This window comes from Chironomus tepperi, unplaced genomic scaffold, assembly GCF_022539635.2.
Source record: "Chironomus tepperi strain 1889 unplaced genomic scaffold, CSIRO-AGI_Ctep_v1 contig_309, whole genome shotgun sequence".
Taxonomy (NCBI): domain Eukaryota; kingdom Metazoa; phylum Arthropoda; class Insecta; order Diptera; family Chironomidae; genus Chironomus; species Chironomus tepperi.
The window spans coordinates 1,041,020-1,047,019 of record NW_027226431.1 but is presented as its reverse complement, the minus strand read 5'-3'; the positions used below and the strand labels follow the sequence as shown (position 1 = coordinate 1,047,019).

The window sequence follows — 6,000 nt, the reverse complement described above, 5'->3', positions numbered from 1 at the left end:
AATCTAAGAGTGAATAGCTACAGTTGTGGACGAATACAAATCTACACAACTACATAAGTGCTGGATTTTTTTTATGACACTTAAAAATGATAAAAGATCCATGAATTCTGTTATGTCATGACAATTTTTATTTATAGTTTTATTTTGGAATTAATGATTGTGGATAGATTTTTAGAATAAGATTGTTGAGAATCGGGGATTGAGACTAGAGACTGGATTGTTGATTTTGTAGATGCTGTACTAAAGTTGTTTATGATTTTGTGGGAATCAATATGAATTATTGAAGATTTTGAGAAATTGCTGGGAAAATTCTAAATTTTAAGAAGTTTTAGCAAATATTCTTGACATTCGAAAGGGACTTTACTTTTACAAAGCATCTTGACTCTGACTTAGGCTTTTGTTGTAGCTAAAATATACAGAATCGTAGTTCCAAATAGCTTAAATCGATATTTCGATCAAAAGTTAGGCAACAGGCTAACGTGACTTTGTTCCAAATAGTACAAATTAGCTCCAGGATCTAGTTTCGATAAAATCCGGCCTCAAGCTAGAGTCAAGTCGGTCTGGAATCAGGATTATCGACCATTTCTGCGCTTTATTTTCCAGAATCCATCACTAAATATTAAATCAAAACCTCCCAAATCTATCACAAGGGATCGAAAGTTTCCAATAAAAAAGGGAAATGCATTAAAGACGAGATTTTTAAGATGAGATCAAAAGATATCGGAATCAAATTAATCGTTGTTTTAAAAATTGCATCGATTTTTTTAATTGTTAATGTAAATTATCCATTTAAGCTTTTGAGTATGTTTTTAATTAGTATTGATCCATCCATATTAATTACATGAAGTAATGAAAGTCTACAAAGTCTTCTTGCTATAAAATATATTTTGTGCACGCATGGAGAATTGTGTACAAGTGAGGTTCATGGACGAAGTCTATTTTTGGAGTATGGGAGTCTACAGGAGTTGAAGTTGTCAATGGTTTTGTGTTTTGGTCTTCAAGTTGACCAAAATCCATTGGATTCTGCATCGAAAAGTCAATACAATTCCATATAATAAATTCAATTCAAATGCAAGCTCTGATCAACCCTGTACCTGAATTAATCTTCTAAATCACTGCATCTCGCTGTAGATCGCAACCTGAGTCGAATAAGCTCAATGTGCGATAATTTGTTGCTTTATCAATCATACTTCGCAGTTAATTATCTTGACATTTCCTGATCGGCAGCCTAATAGTCTAATCACGTTTATAAGAAGCATTCCGAGTAAAACAGGCTTCGATTTGTCTAGGTGTCAACTTGACAAGCTTCATAAATGGCAGTATATCAATTTCTAGCTTGTTTCACGTGGGCATTGCCCAGTCACTTGACAGCCATGAAAAAATTTCATCGATCGGGTATTATTGTCAACAAATCTTGATTATCAGCATGCCAGACTATGTGAAAAATTCCACAAGAAGCCACAAATATCCATAAGAACGTAAAATCCCCAAAATTTTCAATGCAATCAAAAAATTAAATCACAGCTTCATTAACAATCATTTGTTCTCTCTCAATTCAGTTCTTTAATTGCCACAAATGACTTCCTTTCATCAGCCAAACTGAGATAAAATTTTTTATTTTTCGGTAACACTTCCATGCCAAAAAGTATCACAAAAGTGAGTCGCACAAAAACTTATAACAAGAATTTTAAGTTCATTTTTCATGCATTTATCTCCAAAAAATCTACATTCTTTCAAGTTCTTAAATCTCTTGCTCATTTTTACATTGTCGCTATGCATCTCTTTCTGCAAGCACAGCACACACACACACACACACAAATGTCTAATTTATTCCCATCTACCTCATTCACTCACTCACTGCTGGAATATAAAAAAAAATATTCATTCTTCTATGTCTGTGCAAGTGCATGCTAGTCAGTCAGATTAATTAACTCAAAGCGAAAAAAGCGACAAAGGAATGTTATCCCAAAAAAATATTAACGAAACGACGATCTCATGTTCATATAATATTGTGAATTCTTATTGTATATTTCTTCTTTACTTCAAAATATAAATTACGTCTTTCGACTTGTCTATAACATATATACATATTTATTCTTATTTCTCTTCTTCTGGTGTGTCGGAGAATTTTTTTTTTTATATTTTATTTCTCATTTGGCTTGGCTGGATGTGGCGAGTAAAAGGAACAAAGTGCGCAAATAAAAAAAAGGGGGAACAACAGCAAACAACAAAAAAAAAGTTTATTTTGGGAATGATTTGTGTGGAATGATTTTTGGGGTGCTGGAGGCGCTTTTTAATTTACTGAGAATTAATGGAATAGGGAAGAAATCTTAACGACTATAGAAAAGAAGAAATGAAGCTACATGGCAAGGAAAAAGTATTTTTTAGTGGACTGCACATTACTGGTAACCTAAATGAACAGCACATCGTGTTTACTAGGGTTGGAAGGGTGCTGACACCATGACGGCTGACTTTGACTCATTTTACAGCGAAAATGCGGTTCACCACATTGTGTTGCTATAAACAAATCTACAAGAATACATCCCGAACAACGCAAAATTGCCCTGATGGCATCGTGGCGGCTGATTTCGATTCATTTTATGTCGGAAAATGTGATTCTCAAATCTAATCTACAAGAGTTCATATTGGCTATAAGCATACTTAAAGAAAAAGCTTTAATACCTTTTGAGATTTATGTTGCAGTGAGTTTAGACAGTATGGTACTTGGAATCGGTAAGAACTTAAGCTGTAGCCATCAACTGAGCTGGTTTTAAGCGACATCTATAAGAGGTCATGAATCACAATTGATCTGTACGGCTAGCAAAGTAAGTAAAAGTAGTTAGTGTAGCTAGTCTAGCATCTGAGATTTGTTTACGATCAGCAACACATATATTCCATATTCAACCACTTCAATTGCTACTTATAACTCATTAAACCCAATTGTGACAAAACGATACTGCATCAAGTTGAATGAGTTGCTAAAAATATTAAGCTGGCTATTTTTAGAATGATTATTGCATAATTCCAATATTATATGCGATTAACAAACAAACAAGAAGTTAAATGAAGTGCTGAATCATTTTGATAATCCCTTGTAATGTGATTGTTTCTGTTAATCGGTTTTCATCTTCCCAAATCAGTTCCGCATTATTGTATGAAATCAAAATGTTTTAATTCCTTGTGGTTAACATTAACATGAGCATTGTGCTGTCTTCCTTGGAACTGTAAAAGTAGTGTGAGTAGAACAGGCTGTGATTAGATGCCCTGTTATAAATTTGACATAACATAGACATAAAACTCAAGCTCATAACTAGATAAAGTGTTGACAAGTTGCAGTCTGTACCACTCAGGCACCTAATATCCGGCCCCAGACCGACTTGACTGTAGCCTGAGGTTGAATTTCATCGAATCTGAACTAAGGCTAGAGAGGCACTTGCTTGGGACTAGATTTTCGTCCATTTTCATGTCGTGTGCTTTCTTGAAAGAAGGCTGTTGATAGAGACAGTGCAGATCTTGGTATTGGCAATTAGCAAAGGACAACCAGTGATAGAGCAAGTTTTAGAAGTCAATTAAGACCATAGATCACAATAGATCCGCACAGCAAACGAAGTAAATAAGTAAGTGCTTTCTGGGCAATGAGTCATCAACAAATCAGACAAAATGCAGCATAATCCACACATCAACATCCCCAAAATATTGCACAAAAAAATAATAAGATTGGATTTTTTTTGGTACAAAGTCAAGTTGGGAACATGGGATGGATGATGGAAGGAGAGGTAAGAAGTAGAAAAAACGGTAGAATATGGAAGGAGATGCATGCCATAAAGGAGGAGAAGAGAAAAACCAAAAATGTATTTGCAAATGTACATACGAATTTATAAATTATTGAAATTTATGACTGTGCAAATTTTATCGTAATTCATTTCGGATGGAAGGATATATCGCTGAACATTGTTGCACATCGCACACACCAGTAAAGTCATATTTTTCATTCCAGATCGATAGATATTTATCATGAGCAGTGATACAATCAGCAAATCGGCAATCATGCGAATTAATTTTCTTGTTTGCCAAAAAAATTTAGAAAAATAAGAAGTCCAAAAATCACTGCAGGAAGACCATGAAATTCATCTCTCTTAATGCTGTTTCTGTATTTCAAGGCGTTGCTGCTGTATTGTGGCAAGACACCACGAGAAGAAATAATAAAAAAAATGTTCAGCAGTCAACAACATGAGACTTACTTTATGAAGTTCATTATAAATTTCAATGTTAGATCGACGATAGAAGAATAAGAAGTCATATAATAAATCGTGCGCAGCGCATAGCAGTAAAAAAATACATTATTATTGTAAACCCACAATTGAAGCAAAAAGCACATTTGAATCAAGGTTGTTACATGACGTCATTGTCTGCTGGTACACATTTTTTTATTTTTCATTCTTCTTCATATTCAATTCTTATTTTTTTCTGTGTTGTGCTGTTGTTTTGACTACATAGAATATATAAATTGTAAGTACTCATTCACTTATTTCTCCGTACACACATATTCATTGAGTATAACCAACCGTGAGAATGCAACAGGTGACTCGTGCTTTATTTTTTCATTTAAAATTTGACGCTTTAAGGATAAAGATGCAGCATGTGCTGCATTGATTTGAAGTTTCAATTTTTACATACTTAAATTTAGTCAGATTGACTCCATTTCATTGCCACATGATTATAAAAAAAAAGTCGCGAGTTTGGTGAGAAAAAATAATAAAATAAAAGAAATATCAAATATGTGTGTTGTTATTTTTTAGAAAGGAACCAGTAACGATATATAGGCACGGTACATAATGTATAAATATTCAACCGTGTTGCTTCTCAATGTGACTCTAAATCTCGATCTTTTTTCAAGCGCATTTTTTGATAGAAAAGGCAGGTTAATAAAGCACTTTGTCTGGTCGGTCGGATGCCGTTGAAAAGTCGTTATCCAGACATCATACCCGAGCGATACAAATGAAAAAGGCTCCGCCACGGAGCTTTTAAACCTTCACTTAACCTCTTTCACTAATTTCTAATAAAGGCGCGTCTATAAGGTGTCAAAATATGCTTTCTTCATTTGTGCAGCTCGGGATAGTCCCTACAAAGTCCCAAATTATCCTAAATACCGAAATAATCGTAACAGGCAATAAACACGCTCTCAAGAGCTTAGTCTAATTAAATATACTTACCCTACCTTTGTTGGATCAGTTAAATTGCGTTATTGGAGCAACCGATAGTCTTAAATCTTGTAATCATACCTAAATTCGAAAGGTAAACATACCTGAAGTTGGCTACGAATTGAAGATTTGAACTCGGAAATTTGAATTTTGAACAACCGTTACAAATACTATTTAATATAAGGATTAATTCAAATCTTAATATAATCATGCTTTTTCAGGGATTTTAAATAGATTCGATGCCCGAGCGACACAAGGCTCCGTTAAACCTCTTTTATTAACATCAAATGGAAGCCGAAGATTATTGACAGCCTCTTGGATGTCAAATGAAGGCGGCTTTCATTTGGTATTAATAAAAAGGCTCATCATAGCCTTTAAAGCTCAATGTAACGAAGCCTTCTTCATTTGTGTTGCTCGGGCTGAGACAAAAATGCGCTTTAGTCCATCAGCAGGAACGACTAAATTTTTACTTTTCTTCTTGCTTTTACGTTATTCATTATAATTTTAGACATATCTTTTTTTTATATTACTTCCACATACAGACCCACTGTTGTTGATTTGTCTTGCAGCAATATAAAATATATATAAGGAATAAGAAAAAAAAGGCAAGATTAAATGCAGAAAATAGCAGACGACGGCGATGATCTTTCCACAGTCGAAAAAAATTCTTTTCCTTCTTCATTGCTCCTCTTCTGGTTCGCTTGTGTGCATCGAATGAGATATATTCATTCCTTGTCTTTTTTTTTGCAATGGCTCGAAATTGAAGGCATTTTTGAGTTGCTTTTTGGAAGTGCACGGT

At 34.2% G+C, this 6,000-nt stretch overlaps 1 long non-coding RNA gene across 1 annotated transcript; it reads left to right on the top strand.

Annotated features, from left to right (window-relative positions):
• The first annotated feature begins 3,709 nt into the window (after positions 1-3,709).
• On the top strand, positions 3,710-5,163 carry LOC139092838 (uncharacterized). Its single transcript, XR_011544632.1, has 3 exons — positions 3,710-4,415; positions 4,498-4,742; positions 4,800-5,163. It is a non-coding gene; the product is annotated as an uncharacterized lncRNA (long non-coding RNA).
• The last annotated feature ends 837 nt before the right edge of the window (positions 5,164-6,000 follow it).